At 39.1% G+C, this 17981-nt stretch overlaps 1 protein-coding gene across 6 annotated transcripts in view; it reads right to left on the bottom strand.

Moving 5' to 3' along the window:
• The window catches only part of LOC127452841 (protein tyrosine phosphatase type IVA 3-like), a 34877-nt gene extending 18815 nt beyond the window's left edge, over positions 1-16062 (bottom strand). Inside the window, exons 1-3 of one of the 6 annotated variants that reach the window (XM_051718627.1) lie at positions 15984-16052; positions 12293-12349; positions 11838-12148 (exon numbers count right to left, since the gene is read on the bottom strand). The gene's annotated coding sequence lies outside the window, so the exon portion shown is untranslated. Of the gene's footprint in view, positions 1-331; positions 529-10296; positions 10384-11837; positions 12149-12292; positions 12350-15983 lie in introns of those variants that run through there. The other 5 variants (XM_051718626.1, XM_051718628.1, XM_051718629.1 and 2 more) reach the window with 5 other exon arrangements.
• Between the last annotated feature and the right edge of the window lie 1919 nt (positions 16063-17981).

Here is a 17981-nt window from a genome sequence, read left to right as displayed (position 1 = left end):
ATGGAGTCGCAATTAATGGTGAGCAACAGGTACGACTCACGCGCTAGCAGAGACTTTGACAGCGGCGCGCGACGAGAGGCGAAAGTATCACCTGTGCCAACTGCTCAAACAACGTGACTTTTAAACAGAAAAAAGAAAAAAAAAGAAAACAGGAACCATCGCCGGCTCCAGTAACGCATAAACATGCATATACACAGCAGTGAGAGACAGAAGTCGAGTAAAACACAAGACTTCAGTTAAACGCAATTTCTCTAATAACGCGTGAGAAAGTCGGGCGGAACGAGCTCGGATCTGTCTAAACCCAGTGACTCTAGAGATTTGTCCCGCTTACCTCGGCGATAGACTGTGTTCCGCTGGGTGCACTGGCGGGACTAGCGGAGGGTGAACAGACGCGATCCGTAATAACAGTCTCTGCTCTAAACCAGTCGAGACTGCCTTGGCTTGCCATATGACAGTGATTGCACACTCCGCTAATGTCACAAACAAAAGGCACTCATAATGCTCTTAGGAGGAGTTGAGACCTGCCCACCCCCACCTTTTTTCTCGCTCTCTGCATCCGAACATAAAAATAGCACGGCCAATGAACCTAATAGGTATCAACAAGTTCGCACTTCCCTCTTTTTTTTTCTCAAAGCAGGTTGATATTTTATAGACACTTAATTCCGCACTATAACAAGAATGTAAAGAAACCACTCCCGTGAGAGGCGCACGGCTTAAGCAAGAAAGCATAAATAAATGTCATGTGAACATTCAACTCCTAGAATGGTCTATTAATCAAAGCCACGGTCTTCAGCGTCAATCAACTGAGGGGACTGACGTCTTCATGATCAAATTAAATAAAAGCAGAATTTCTCTGTTAAAATCGAATCCGAATTCATGATACATTTCCAAAGACAAAGCATGTACACAGTTTATCACATCAACATTTCATCTAGTAAAGTAACAGTATATACACACACACACACTGTTAAATCGCATGTATTATTTGAGCTGTAAAGTCTTTTTAGGGCTTAAGGGTTTGTTGACATTACATCATCATGGCAACAGAGTTGTAAAATTGGATATAACTTTACACAGAAAAGGTTAGTAAGTGATTTTATCACACTAGAATTATGTTTACACACATATTGTTTACATCTTGTGGCTAAACTTTTGAAACAGAGTAGTTTAACATTTACAGATTGGCCCACTAAAATCCATTGCAAGTGCCTCACTGTCACCCAGATTTTTGCTTTTTTATTTTATTTTATTTTTTTAAGAAAAAGAGGGGCAAGGCAAAAATGTACTTTTGTGCTAATCAATATTATGCCACAAATGCTGTCGATTGACCTTACCTTGTATTAAACCCAGAATATTCCTTTAAAGGAATGATATCAGTAGGTAGTCCATTTGACTTTTGCACCAGTATTCTGGAGCCATACTTTACATAAAAAGCTAATAATCTTCCCCCTCCACCTAAGGTCTGAAATTTCATTCACTTTCAGATTAAAAAAATGCCACCTTGCATGTGACGTAACCATGTATTTACCTCATTACATATATATATATATTTGAATCTCATTTTATGTGAGTTTATCATTCTGATGCCTAAACCACATAAATTGTGTTACCCTACAACACCCACACAGATAAGAAAACAAAGTCCAGAATGCCACCCCTTTGGATGTCCTGCCATTCTCATCGAGGTCTTAGCACATCTTGAGCCTAATCCTTTTACATAAAGCTGGAAGGTGGGATAGGCCAATAGTGCAGTGTGTTTTCAGGTGCTCTGTTGGCTCCGAGGTAAATACAGACACTCGGACCTAAGAATGTACACTAATCTGGACTGCTGGTACTCTCAGTTGTTTATTTTCTTGGTAATCTTTGTGCCTTCTTAAGTTAAGATGTTTTAGTATTGCTGTGTCTAGATAAGAAGTTTAAGAAACCAAAAGGCAGAATAAAATACTGTCCAACTCTGAGCCTTATAGATAAAGATAACAACCCCTCTGTAGTAAAAGCACTAGCACTCATCCAGCTCTCATCAGTCTGTTTCTGAATTAACCAGAGTCAGTCATCAACAAGGCATGTTTGTAAACAGGTGTACACAATAGGAACCCTGCAAAGTTTTAATTTTTTTCCCCAGAAGTCCTAGCTTGGCTTCAAAAAGTCCTATCAACTGTAGTATTACATGCAAATGACATCATCAAGGGCAGGTGACCCAAGTGATCAAACAAAGAAAACATGACTCATCTAGGCCACAACGCAGAATATGGCAGAGACAGCTGTTTTTTTTAATGACTGAAGTAATAAAGAAATCTACTTTATATTTCTAGAAGGGTAAACTAAGGGGAAATAAATTATAAAAACACCTTACTAGACACATAAATTTCACTCTGGGCAATTACTGAACAGCTGAAATTGAAAGAAATTTCATGTGTAAACAAACATGCTTACACTGATACTAAAAACATCTTTGGGCTGTTGAGGGGATACTTGCACGAAAGTGGTTTTAAGTGCCCTGTGCTATAATCTGTGTTGATATGGACATCAATTCACAGCCACAGTGAACAATCTGGAACACTCTGGATGACTTTTCTCTAATTAAATCAAATCAAAATTAAATCAAAAGTCTTCCACCACTCTGAGCCAATTAATTTGTATGATCTAATCACCCTACTCAAGCAAAAAGAGTCTCATCCAAACGAGTCTGGAGATTTTAAATTTCCATTTGATTACATGTACACCCTAGAAGATTCTAATGAACTTTGAACATAAGAAACTATGAACTGAACTTCAGATGAATAAGGTCAATGTTTATTGAAGGTAAGATGTGATGTGGAAAATGTCCCCTCTATCCTAATCAGCTGTGCTCAAGTAACCTCTGTGCAAGGGCTCCTCTGACATAGTCACTAGCTCACTAGACTAGCCTTGTGACAAACTTCTGTATAATTTATTAAACTCTACTTTTAGACAGGACAGCTATTTGAGTTTTTATTTAAAAGTATCAGAGACATTAATTTTGTGAATGGCATGACAACTACTTGAGAAAGCGGGCAAAAAGCAGGTGTAAGTTTGTTGTGACGGCCAGGTGTCTCCCTGTTGGTGGGACTGAACCTGTGTTTGACAGGTGAGAGTTGTAGATTGGGTTTGTCTTTGTTCGGTCTCGGTTCTGCACTTGACTGGAGAGGAACTGCAGGGCACTAAGGCTCTCATGGCCACCTGTGTTCTAAATATACCCCCACCAGCTGCCATCTAATAAATTTAGCTAGATCCGAAATGAAGTGGGTCAGAGAGTTTTAGACGACTGGAACTTGTTTTGAAACACGAGTTTCCTCAACAAAAAAAAAAAAAAAAAAACTTTTAACTACTCAGAAGAACTCTCACCTTTTACAACAGGATGAAATAATTAGCTAGAAGAAGATAATTAATCATACATGCATTTCATTGCCATGTATCTTTATAAGGTTGAATATTTGAGCACAGATTCCTAAGAGCTGAGATACCAGGTCTCATGCCCAGATATGAAAGCCTCCTAAAATGAGAGATCATGGATGTAAAGATTAGTTACGCCAATATATAGACAGTGACAATAACTTTTCAGCAAACAACTTTCCCAGCTGAAAACACATCTGGTGTAAATCTCTGACATTCAGATATTCTAAAGACAAAATCATTTAAGACTGCAAATGCTGACCTTTGCAGTGAGATATCAAATTCTTTCTCTTGGCAAACTGAAAACCAGGACATTTTGCATACAAGTGATTGCTTCAAAGATGTCCTGAGGGCAGAGGTGTTTTGTATAAAATAAGAAATGCAATAAACTTTACAATGTGCAAGCAACTTATGCCCTGACAGGGCAGCCAACGTAGTATATAGGGCAGCAGAACCAGAATCTCCAAAAACAGATTTTATATCAACGATTGCCCAGTCAATTTATTGTTTTCTTCTTAGAATTTGTGTCTTCTTCTTGGAAATTTCAAAACTCAAAAGCTTTATGAAACTTTTACATCTCATATTGCATGTATTTACTATAGTAATAACTATAGAATTGAGTATTTACCAGCAATTAACCATAAACCAAACCCTTACCAAACCCTAAACGTATAATAAGTAATAATCAGTAATTACTTGTGTAATTACACTGTAACAAGGACACTTGAATATTGAAATAAAATGTAACCATATGTTTTTATCCAAAGCAACTTACAGTAAATTCAAGGTATAAATTTTATCAGTATGTGTGTTCTCCTTGAAATCTAACCCCATGTCCTTGGCTAAGGCCATGTTCTAGCAGTTGAACTACAAGGAGTTTGAGTGAGAACCCTACAATGTGCCAAGTTATTTAAAAAAACTGCAAGTTGTAAAAATAAGTGATAATTACTACCTTTAAAAGCATGCACAGATCATATTGCGCAAAGATAAGGTCACCATGATCAAAACAATCATGCATGGTAGTTAAAGCAAGACACTCCAGTGGCAGTTGGGAACAGTTTCCTGCACTACTAAGTATCCAAACCCCCTTCATACAAAAATAAACTCTCTTTCACCAAGAAAACCAGGGTTGAATCCCAGAAAAGTCGTTCCAGCAACTGTTCTGGCATTGCAAAACTTTGTTCATTAACACTGCCCCAGCTTTCCTGTAATCAGTGCTAGCATTCACACACATTCCTGAAAAAATCCTGTAAAGACAAAAGTGGCATCACAATGTCATGTCTAATGTACAGCAGGGATGCACCGATACCACTTTTTCTCTTCCAATCCGACTCCAAAACCTGGAATCTCAGTATCGGCCGATAGAGATTCCTATCCAATACCAGTGTTGTTGTATTTTGGGATGATGGTCACACCTCACAGAGACTGTACTTCAGGTTTGGAGTATTCCCTGCATGAGACGGCACTTTTTTTTCTTCAACATTTTAAATACCCAAAGTACTGCGGACTTCATTGAGGACCTCAACCGCACCATTTGAGAGGGGGAAATAAAGTTTTGGCTCCGACATTCGGTGTGCTGCGCTTTGAATGAAAAATGTATCTATTTTATCACATCAGGTTTGTGATGCTGTAAATTTAACCGACTGTTTCTTAATAGAACTGATATTTACAATGGAAACAATAATTTCTTTACTTGGATTTGGGAAGGAAAAAAAAAACAGAAAATATCCTGACTTTATATTCACAATGCCGTGAATGACAAAATGCCAACGGTATGACAGCTGTCTGTTTAGTTTTTTTTTACCATGGTACACTGTGAAACCGATCTCTTTTCTGCATACAAACTTGGTTCTTCACATGATAAATACATCATCACTACAACACGCACCCTCCACGGTATCGGCTCTGCCTTTTGTTCACACAGACACATTCCAGGGTTGATTCTGGCAATGTTACTAGGGTCTGATCCCGGGAACAAATTTTCTGGTATTTCGGCTCGTGTTCACACAGAAGGCTCCCTGGCATTGATCAGAGCCCAGTGTGAATGAGGTTTAAGACACCTTTAAAACCTGATCAGCTGTGGTGGTGGGGGCGTGGTTGAGCACCAGCTTGTGGAGGGACAGCGAGATCAGGAGATGAGAATGTTAAGGATCATCACCTGGCAATGATTGTCTCTAACAGCTGTTTGTCATTGCAGTGAGAGAGGAGATGGGTATTAAGAGTGAGCCAGACGCCAGTGAGGGAAGAGCTACCCACCCACACACACAGAGCGTGTGCTGACCCTCCGCTGAAAAGCAAGTTTTTGTTGGGTGAGGCGCTGAAAAGACAATTTTGTGTTATAAAATAAATTACCTTTTTGAGTTGAATTTCGCAGACTCCTGCTTCCTCGTTGCACCCCATCACGAACGTTGTTACACTGGTGCCGAAAACCGGGATTTAAAGGAGGAAGAACACCGCCATGGAGGCCTCACCTCTGGAGGAAATGTTTAAGATCCTCGCCAGCATCCACCAGTAACAGCATCAGACCCTCCTCGAGCTGCGCACGGAGCAGGAGTCGGCGAAATTCAACTGAAAAAGGCGCCGGCGCTTAGCCACGCCCCCACCACCACATCAGCCTATAAATGTGGCTAATTCTTTCACTCAGAGACTGTTGCATGTTAAACATGTGCAGGGTAAGCCCACGTGTTGCTCCCCATGTTGGTGGTGTGCAATTTGTTACCAGGCATAAGGAAGTGTTTAAGGACCTACTTGAATAGAGCTCAATGCTGTCACATTCAACAGAAATAATGCTAGCAAATGGCAGAAGAAAATGACAGGAAGATCAGGATGTAAAACTCAATGATAGCACTGCAGGACTAAGGCAAAACAAACGCTGATAAAATCTAATTTAATTTAAAATTTAATCTACAAATATCTACAAATCAAATTCTGAGATAGTCAATGAGTGGCACCTAAATCAGAGTGGGCATACTGACTTAAGGTCAACTTTTGTGACTATTAGATCAGATAAAAATCTCCATGATCTTCAATGACATCTTCTGGACTTCAACGGTACATTTATCTCTCCATCAGAAGTTTGAAACAAACTTTTGACTTAAATACTTTGTTACACAGCTCAGACATCAAAAAAATTAACTTGGTCGTGCTGACTGTAGGTTTTGTGTGTGTGCTTTGGTGTTCAGTTTCTATAGTAACAGCCCTTGTGATGTCAGAAAAGATCTGGGGTTTTATCCTTATCCTTTCTGACCAGCAGGACCCAGTGTCCCTCATAACAGAAGAGATTTGAGCAGTGCAGTAATCCCTAACAACACTGAGATCATCATCTCCTTTCTAGTCACATGACCCATCCAAACACAAATCAGCTCATTCCAAGCAAGTTCTGGTACAGATCATTCTTCCTGAGAAAAAGAGACTGCATCCATTCTTAAGTATCACTGTCCAAAACATAGATTTTATGAACGTATGTGTCAGGAGTGAGTGTGTAGAATTTAACAATCTCTTCAGTGTCTTCTCAGCCCTAAATAAGTTCAGGCAAAGAAAAATCAATGCAGCAAGACATTTACTTTTTTCAGTAGGGTGACTCCTCTTAATGTGGTGCTCTCTAAATTGATTTTCTGTTCGAATACAGACCTGTTACGAAAATGAGAGATTCTAAAAGTTGTGGTGGGTTAAAGGGAGAGTGAACTTAAAGGGAAGAGAGACAGAGATAATGAGAGAGCAGCCAAGTTGTACGTGTTACTGGAGGCTCCCTGACCACCATCTATTGAAACTCAACTCTGTCTTCTAGCTGCCAGGCCACAGCTTAACAAAAGGCAGAGTTTCTGTGGAGATTCCTTCATGCCTGGTTTTCACCCCTGCAGCTGACAGAAATGTGAAATGCATTGGAGAACAAAAGTGGTTTACACTATAGCCTTAGCATGCTCATCTGACAAGTGCTGGTTGGGAATTGTCATAAAGATACTGACTGACATTGAACAACATGCCAGGTGACATTCCATAAACCAGTCAAATGTCAAATCATCATAAACAACCTCTGAGTGCCAGCTCATCATATACAGAGTTTAGCCCAGAGTCTGTGATATTTTTGTTTAGTCTGGGATGGCAGTCAGATGCGCATGGTACACAAATGAAGAGGCCTCATTCAAAACCTGCCAGCATCAGTGCAGCATCGGATTAGCAGAGTTCAAAGCATGTAAACACTTGGAATGGAATCACTGTAATGAAGCCACTCCAGTGGCATGTTGCCAGGGAATTTCTTTGTCCAGTTTCTAAATGTAAACTCTGTTGCTCTCCTAGAAAAGTTATTTTATTTCTCAGACCTAGGGCCATAACCAGCCCTGTTTGACCCATTACAGTTCTTGCCATAAAGCTTTAGAAGAAAATTCTGAAAAAGAGAACACCAAGATGCTAGCGATAAACCACATCCACATCAATCTCCTTTTCTAGGAAAACCAAACAAATAGCTCCATTATTATCTTCCCATATCTACTTACATTGAAAGCTGCAATAGCCATTTCCCATCAAGGAACAACCTACCAACATCCTATCAAGCTGAACCCTAAAACCAGTTGCTGAAGATGTGTCAATCACTTCATGTCTCTGAGAAATCACTGGACGTTCTCATGCATTCTCCAAAGGAAGACAGAAAATAACTTTTATCTTCCAGATGGGTCTTAACGAGCCCCTTTGGGTGTGCCTTTAAGAACATGTCCTACTTCTTTAGGTCCATCTCCTTCACAGAGCAAGAGTCCAGTAACAGCCCCATCTGTCTGCTGCCACTCAGCCTGTACTGAAACATTTCACTTAATCACTCATTACTCCTGACCAGTGTGAAAGACACCAGATGCGCCAGAGTCAGGAACACACACACCAAAAGGTCAGAAACTAGAATATGTCTTAAAGTTGCTATCAGGATCAGGCACACAAACCACAGGAATCAGTTTTGAAACAATTTGTCTTGTTCACCTAGCAATAGCAAAGATCACAGCATCTTACAATCTAAAAACATCTCATGACTCACACACTCATTCACATGACATATCTACGTGCATACGAACATTCTGTATGGACCAGTATAAACACTGCCTCTAGCACGGGTCACACATGATTCCAGGTCAGCCATTTTAGGCCACAGCTGTTGGTACATAATCATTTATTTGTTTAGATTTCAAACTGATTCCTATCTAAACAGTTTGAATGCAGAAATACGCTGTATTTTGTGTTTACTGCAATCAACTGTCCAAAATGCCTAACATGACACATGCCTAACCCTGTATCAACTGCAGAGAGAGCATTCTCTCCTGGGGTATCGCTCATGACATTGCATCATCTCAGAATCCCCAAAGATATCATAACTCCAGTTTATTCAGGAGCTCAGGTGCTTTCTAATGGCCCTACGGACAACTGTTTGTTTTTGTGACAGGGTTGCAAGCCCTTCACTAGGATGAATGCAAATGGTGCTTGCACAGATCAATTCCCACAATAGAAAGATACAGTTGTAGCAGAACTCCATGGGATCCCCACAGGAAGCATTTCCCCTCATTGTGCCTCTCCACTCCCGCCACAGGGAATCCCCAGATAAAGTATGGCCACCAGCCTGTGCTTGCCACCATGACTCTGTACTAGTGGTTGACTGATATGGGTTTTTTAATGGCCGACGATGTTATCCAGAAAGCAGGGTGGCTGATATAATGGCGATTTATCACACAATTTAATATAAGAAATAACATATACATAAAATTGCACACACACACAAAAAAAAACCCTCTTGTTTACCACTTTTACAAAAAAGTCACACAAAACTTTAACTTTGTAAAAAATTATCTTAAAAAATAAGAATGTATTTTAAATGGTAGATAACAGTTTCTTCTGATTTCTGTTTAGTCATCCAATTTTAGTAATTTATTTGCACAAAGAAACTGTTAATATACTGTATAAGGAAGTAAATAACAACAGCGTGCAAAGTCCAAGCAACCACAGATGGCATGTGTGCATTAGCAATCATATTTTCTCACAAAAGTTCGAATCAAACCAATTTTAAATACAGTGCACAGTGAATATGATGTTTACTCATAGTGCAAGTGAAGGGTTTTTACTTTGAAGTTGCTTGTGCTGATCCAGCAAGCCACAAACAGTTTACATGGATCACCTGCTTGGATTGTCACAGACAGACCATCATGTAACATTTGTAAACCAGAGGAACTGAGTTTTGATCCTGGCTGATGGACACATATTATATGAGCACTCCACAGGAAGAAAATGCTGGATTTTCATGAGGTTTTTTTTACGTCTAGCACCACAGCAAAGTAATTTGCATAAATGCATTTGATTGAATAAGATGCAATCTAATATGCTCATCTGTGCTGGTTCATGTTTTGGAAAGCAGTGTCACTGAATGAGAAGAAGCCAGAGAAACTTAAACAAGCGCTCTCCGGTCCAAATCTGTGCTCTGACGACAGCTGAATGCTGTTGTACGCGCCACTGAATTGTGTTAAATTCACTGGCGAATGCCGGTGCACAAGTTAAATTACCAAAGAGTTTTGCACAGAGATGATTAGACTGGGAGGGGGATTTTATCAAAATTAAACGAAGGGTTCAGATAAAAATGATTTGCGGGCAGCATTTGGCCTGCGGGCTGCAAATTGAATAACTCTGCTTTAGAGAAACAGATAAAAAAAAAAAAAGTGTCATGCAATCTAAAAACTAGCAAATCTAACTAAACAAAAATGTATTCTTCATTTAACATAAAAAGGAAGGAAATTGCTCTGAGGCAACAGCACATTCACAAACTACTTGTAAAAGAGCAAAAATTAAACATGACAAACACACCGGATGCTAAATAAAATGTCATTCTTAAATATAAACAGTAAACACATAAATACTTACCCTTTCAACCAAACTGCTGTCATCTGCTCTGACCTCCTTTGCAGCTATGTAGCTGACAAAGTTCAAGCTTTGTTTCCCATGAATGTGACCTACTTCAAAAGTTTTTTCTTTCTGAAATCATCAAAAAAGTATTTTACATCTGAAAGTAGGATGCTGCAGACACTGCCAGACAAGCAGTGGGAGATCAAGAGTCCAAATGGTCCAGCATCTCTTCTACACTATTGTAAAAGGTTATTTTAAAATAATGTTCTTACTAACCATGTACGTCACCGACCATGAGTGTATTGTGCTATCTGCATCCAATTAGTGACCTTAAATGCCAGTTTGAGGGATCTGGGAGAGCTGTTCCACTAAGAATAAAAGCATAACCCTTTATTTGGCAAAAGTGCACTTCAGAAACCTTTACTACTTTCTTCCCCTTTTTTGCCTCTGTATGTGGCTGGCAGGCAGCCAGGAACTGTCAAGCATTGGTAATGTCAAATGAGGCCACACTGACTGACAGGCAGAAATGCAGTGGGAGGGCCCTGCAGCTTACATCTTCTATGAAAAAACTACTACTATGTAGCAGTAAGTAACAGGTTTCTAAGACTCTGGGCCCCGGAAGACTTCGCTCTCAGGGAGGAATTCACAGCAGTAGGCTTCAGATCAGTGCATGCTGGGTAAATGTCACATCCCCTTTGGGCTGACTTTCCTCAAATGAAGGCGCTTGCTTTGATTAGGCTCGCTGTGTCTCTGGACGCATAACAGAGCTAACCCTCATATAAAATAAAAAAAAATCAGAGGTGGTAAAATACATGGAAATGTAACGTTAGAAAAAGAATGAAATCAAAGAAAACATTCACACCCCCACCCCTTCATCCTTACTGATCTTCCAGCTTTGCTCACTTTTTCCTAATAAAAGGAGAGTACTCACTTGCTGTGGAGGAAGCCACCCCATGCCCCATAGTGGCAGCTTACGTCATTGGTTAGACTTCAGTGTACAGAGCCAAGAGAAACTCTTCCAACATACCATTCCAAACAGTGGATGGGGTTGGGGGGGGGACTGCAGGGTGGGTGGGAGACCTGCAGTGTGGAGTGCACCGCATAGGAGGACACCCATCCCTGCCTAAACGCTTCCTGTCTTACTGACAGAGGTGAGCTTTAACCAAGCACACACTACAAGACTTTCAGTTGGCGGCCTGCGGCTCAGTCTTGTTTTCCATCATGTTGGTGCACACACTTAAGAACTGATCGCAGACTGGGTGTATCAACTACACGACCATTCGTCCCTAACTGAGACACATCAAGTCCCTTTTGACCACTTGTGTTCAGAGGGGAGAGTCTTTGATATCATAAGGACATACATCAATCATTTCTTCTGTGTAATACTGAATGATTATAAAGCGCAAAAAAGTAAAAGAGAATGCACTAAAAAAAAACAGAGCACAGTTTAACTTAGTTATACACAAATAATATGAAGAATAGCTGAAAATAAAAAAGACAAAGGGTAGGGAGATGTTTTATTTACTATTTATTATTATTTGTCTCCTGCTTCCCAATACCTTGCTCTCCTCTTGCAATCTCTCTATATTTCATTGGCTGTGGCTCACTGTTGGTCTCTTGCTCATCGGGGCAGTGCACACAACTGACGACAAGACGTCTAGATTTCTAGCTTGTTTGAAATCCATAGTAGCTTCTGCAACTTGCTGGGGCATGTCGCAGGATTGCGCACAGTTCTGAGACTTCTTGTCGCAGACCAGTCGCCAACTCAAAACATCAAAGGAGATGAGCTTGAGTCGTGTAGTGTGCACTAGGCTTTACCCTCCTGGCCTGCACCTAGGGCATTTCCACGGCAGTAGAAGTTGTGCTGGGTCTGTGGTTGCAAATATGACAAATACAATGTGAGTTGCGAGGACAATGCAATGTTTATGTCCTCAGATGGACAGTTAGTGGCAATGGTAGCAAATCATCAACATAACATATTAGCTATGAAAGGCCAGCTGTATGGCTTACTTACGAGTTAAAAGGTCCATTTACATATTGTAAGGTCCAACTCGAATTGGAGAAGTGTTTACTTGTGTATCAAGGCAAAACAACAGAGAGGAAAAGGTTTTGTTATAGTGTGTTTTTGTTTGTATATAGGTTATTGAAACTGTTGTCCACAAAAAAGAATAATAAGTTTAACAGAGAGCTCAGAGGACAGTATTCTTATAACACGTGCAGCTAAATACCAGACCCCATGTGTTGACATTTCCTACTAACTTCAGTTCTCTGGAAGTGATACGAGTGTGGACTTATTTCTACTCCAGTGCTTAAAAGGAATAGTCCAGGTTCAATAGTTAAACTCAATCGACAGCATTTGTGGCATAATATTTAATGATTATATAACTGGCATAATGATTACCACAAAAATTAATTTTGGCTTGTCCCTCCTTTTCTTTAAAGGAATATGCCAATTTAATACCAACTCGAAAACTCAACTTTTCGAGTTGGGGGCATGCCAATTTAAGAATCATGGAGGAAGCAAATTGTTACAGGTAATTTGTTCCTTTTTGCTTGTGTATTTTGATGCAGTTCAAGGAGTGCAGTCTGTATGCATTTTTGTACTGTTCGTGAAGAATAACAATAAAGCTTGCCAGAAAATAAAACTAATTTTTGCCGGTTTATGCAGCGACAGGCTTGTGCAATAAAACTACATCTCCCACCATTATATGATAAACTACATAGATAAAGCATTAATTACACGCCTAATGTACGGCTTCCATTTCATTTTGTTGCACTGGTGCTGAGAACGCTTTCTGGCTTCGCCAGTGTGAGAAAAAGAGAAAGATGAAATTGCAAAACGGGTCCATTCTTTCCGACTACAATCACTTGAACGCACATCACATCGTATATACAATCTCCAACCTCTTAAGTACGAACTTCCCAGGAGGACTTGAACGCACCATTAGCAACTTGCACGGCGATCTCGTTATTGCTGTTATCTTTTTTCCAGAGCGATCTCAACATTTGTGGTGTGTGTGTCCTCCACCTTGTAAATGGGACAATGTTCACTCTGGTCTCAATTTATTTTCCTCTGTACATGTCTACCATGGTTGTTCGTATTCCGCCGACTCAACCAAGTAGCCACGCCCCAAACCCAAACCACTGACCTGTTTCAGTGATGTCACTTTTTCCTTGCAGCTGCCATATTTGTGACCATCAGCTGGAGGAAACAATGGCGGTGAATGGAAAAACACCCATGAAACGATATCAAGAATAACATCAAAAATTGTTTTTGATCCATGGCAAGTTCCAGGAAAGGTTCATACAGGTCTGAAGACAGTACAAATATTGCCAAATGGGACATTCGAGGACATTTAAATATATTTTATCCATGATTCATGAGTCTGATGTGTGACAAATGAGTACACACGCCCACTGGCACATCACCGTAAACACCTCTCATACAAATGTTTTGAGTTGTTTTCAGGTCTGATGTGGTCACAATATTACAAAACTTCTGTGATGATCCTGTCTGTATTAATGTAAGAGCTGCTTTTAACTCCCGAAGAAGGCTTTTGTCACGTCCCACAGCGCAGCACAATGAAGGTATATGGAAGTTTGGTCACAAACATAGCAGGTTGGTCATACAGTGACAAAACATGAAACAGGTCAATAGGTTGAGCTAGAAAGGTATGGGTGGAGCTGAACAGGCCGCTCAAAATATAAACATCAATGTTTTGATAGTGCCTAGGAGGCTCAGTGGTTATACTTTTGGGCGAGGTAAACCCATAATTGGCTTACTTATCGTAGTCAATGAACAATTAACTGGGAAAGTAGAACGTATTTTGTCATCAAAAAAGTTACACAATTCACCTTTAAATAAAGAAAAAAATGTGGGTTACAGTGAGGCACTTACAGTGGAAGTGAATGGGGCCAGCCCATACTCGCCACATAAACAACATGCATGTTAACAGCTTTGGTGTGATAAAAATAGCTTACTTACCTTTTCTGTGTAAAGTTAAATCCAATTTTACAACTTCGTTGCCATGACAACATAATGCGAAAACCCTAAAATGACCATGTAACAATGATTTAAACCACTTTACAGTTAAATAATACACAAATTTTAACAGAAGAATTTATGTAAGTGCTTTTTACAAAATTATAAGCTTCTAATCTCTGCATTTAATCCCTCCAAAAATTGGCCCCATTCACTTCCATCGTAAGTGCCTCACTGTAACCTACATTTTTGCTTTAAAAAAAACAAAAACAAAGGAGGGACGAGTCTGAATTATTTTATGTTGTGATCAGCATTATGCCACAAATGCTGTTGATTAAGCTTTAATTGTATTGAACCCAGAACATTAATTTAGCCTAAGTCAAGCATATTAAATAACCAAAATCTTTTAAGCGTGTCACTTGCATTTGCAAGTTGCTTTGGACAAAAGCTGATAAAAGATACATTTAAATATCCATCGTTGCAACTGAATTCCAGTGAACAGTCTATCAGTAATGAGGAATGTAAACCAAACATTTTCCACAATGAAAACAATGCAACTGATACAATTAAATATGCTTTGGTAGTGTAAGATTTCAAAGCAACTTGACATAATAGATTAACCAGCAGAGGACAAAACCATCTGAAAAACTGCTTGAGTGTCAACGCCAATAGTATACAATAGAACTCGAGCTCGAAAACTTGTGCTAATGGTTCACACTGATTATTTCTCAACAACGACAGCTTTATGTCCGCTTCTTACACCATCATTCAATTGAAACAGCCATGTGCAGCTGTGAAGAAAAACTGAACCATGAACTTGAGATATCCATGTTCAAGAAAGCTCTTCTATGGGAGCATCTCTTCCTGAGAACACAAACCACATCTTAAGCAAAACTGAACCATCAGGCTGTTCAAGCGACAAAAGCATAACAGCGTACACGCAAATAATGCACCGGTGCATCATTAGCGAAGGTTTAAATACTTCTGCGCCCATAAATGGGTATGCATCCAGACAAAGAGACCACACACAAACACACACTCTCTCTCACTCTCTCCCTGGGTCAGACACACGAACCGAGCTTGATCACGATCTGTTGCTCTTATGTACAACTATGTTAAACGGACCAAATCAACAAAGGTCCAAATCTGACTTACATCAGTGTTAACGAGGTTTTTGTTTGACTTTCTCCATCGACATGCGCTGGATGCCTGATGCTGTTATGCGTCCAGCTGTTTCCAATTCCAACAACACACAGAGCGAGTTGAGTTACTGAACACAGAACAATAAAGTTACACATATTATTCCGCGGCTCTATAATTCCGAAAATAAGTATGAAAATAAAAGATTTATAATTGGCGTTATGTGATGGAAATGCCTGCACACATAGAGACAGTTAGCATTAGCAGTCCCTCATCGCTTTTGTTATGAAAACGCCGGTCACACACGATCGCTTTCGTCACGAAGAAACTTCCCACATCTTTTGCAAACCATGTTTATAACATAATACAACGACATTTCAATGGAATTAATGACATGTGGGAAATATGTAACTGTTTATTGACTATAACAGCCCGAAAACTACACACAAAAAAATCACCAAACGCGAGCTCCCCGCCCTCAGAAACAACACGCGCGGCGCGATTTCACAAAGATATGTTAAAGACACCGTTTAAGACCAGAATATGAGTTAATTGTGTTTTTAATATTGCTTTTCATACTCACAGATTTGTCAGACTTGCTCCATGTGATTCAACGTGTATCTGTGCGCGTGTGTCCGCGATTCCCTTCTGCTGCAACCATGGAGACGCCGCGTCACCCACAGCAACAGAGAAGAACAAATGAAAGTGTAAAATTAGAATGGAATTTAATTTCTCTAATTGCATTGATTCATACCTGATGAATTAACGTCAATAAAATACAATTTTAAGAGTTACATTGATACAGAGATAATGGAGGGACAAGTCGAAATAATTTTGCGGTAATCATCATTATGCCACAAATGCCGTCAGCTGATCTTAACTTGTACTGAACCTGGAATATTCCTTTAAATTAGGGCATTTACATTCGCAACAAGATTATATTGCCTTTTAGTTCTCATGTCAAGGCAAACTGTATGTACATGTTGCACTTCAACACTGTTGCGCCATCTAGTGTGCAAAATGGAGCATGTCAGTAGGTCAACGAGCCAAGATGCAGATATCTATAGATAAGCTAGATTACTCTTTTATAATGATATTGGAATTCCAAAAGTCAGAAAGTAGTAGTATTCACGTATTTAGCAACATTATATTGTACCAGATTAACTTAATAATTGTATAATTTCATTAGGTTTGGTTTATCCATCATTACAAATCTGTAATTAATAAAACCTTTATAGGTTAAATCCTCCGTTTGGTTAGAATTTATGCAGGTCATTATACCCAATAAAAGATCTGGCCAACACATATCCACCACAGATGGGAAGTCAACGACAACGGTGAATATCTGCAGAGCATGTTCAAATTGTGTTAAAATTTAATAACAGTTGGCAAAGCATTTATAAATAAACGAACAAAACCACAAAAAGCATTTTCTTTTTTACTGGCTTTCCAGTACCCTGAAAATATAATTTAGTAACCTAATGGGCATTTGTCCAAAAACTGGTTGGATTTGAACACTGCTGGGAGGAAATTGGAAAACAAGTATCAATGGAATGTTAACAATCACTCGATTAACAATTGCACTTTATTTATTTATGCGCAATTGTTTTATGAATTTAAAGAAACAGACAGCCTGGATCCCTCATAATCAAATGTCAGAATGATTACATGGAAAACTGAACCCTGATCTTGAAAAATAACAGGCAAATGTGTCTAGCAAAGTTTTTTCTGCAATATCTGACTTACTCAACAATTGGGCTTTACAGAGCAAAGAACACCTGTCTCATGGACCACTGTAAACCCTACAGTTGTCCTAACTGGGAAAAAGTTTTCTTAATTAAACATTATTTGAAATGTCAAGTTTTGGGCTCATAACTAAAACGTATTTTTCTTAAAAATCCATAGAATTAAGATTTTAAGTGTTATTAAAACTAATGAGTATATATATATATATATATATATATATATATATATATATATATATATATATATATAATAAAAAAAAAAGGCTACGGCACATACCCACAATGCCTTGCACATGAATTATGTATTTATGTTTCCTTGGTCAAAGGGAACACATTTAAATAGTTGTTGCATGGTGTAGAGCCACGGAGAGCAGTTTCTCAGGTCCCACACTTTCTGTTGAGCTGTCCTGCTGAATACTGATGAGATAACACAACTTGTGCAAATATCAGAATCAAACTCAGCAGGCGGTTTAAAATGGGATGGAACTGCCGCATTTGAACCATCTCAACACTGGTGCTCCTCTGATTCTAAAATGTTCAACAAAATACTGCCTGCAGTGTCTCATTGTAAAGATCATTGATGTACATCGCAAGGAAGATTAGAGATTTCTGCAGTTTCAGACCTGCAGAGTATACATATGTTACTTATACACAATAGACTATGCATTGAGCTAGTTTAAAATATCTGAACCAGGGTTTTAAACTAGCATTGTATTTCATATAATGTACAATACTTTGTAATAATAATATATATTTATATAGGTTAAGAAGGTTCTTTATTATGTATATAAGTACATATATGATTGTGAGCATTAAGGTGACTGAATTTTCCTGGG

Source organism: Myxocyprinus asiaticus, chromosome 15 (assembly GCF_019703515.2).
Source record: "Myxocyprinus asiaticus isolate MX2 ecotype Aquarium Trade chromosome 15, UBuf_Myxa_2, whole genome shotgun sequence".
Lineage (NCBI taxonomy): Eukaryota > Metazoa > Chordata > Actinopteri > Cypriniformes > Catostomidae > Myxocyprinus > Myxocyprinus asiaticus.
This window is presented reverse-complemented; position numbering and strand designations above follow the sequence as displayed.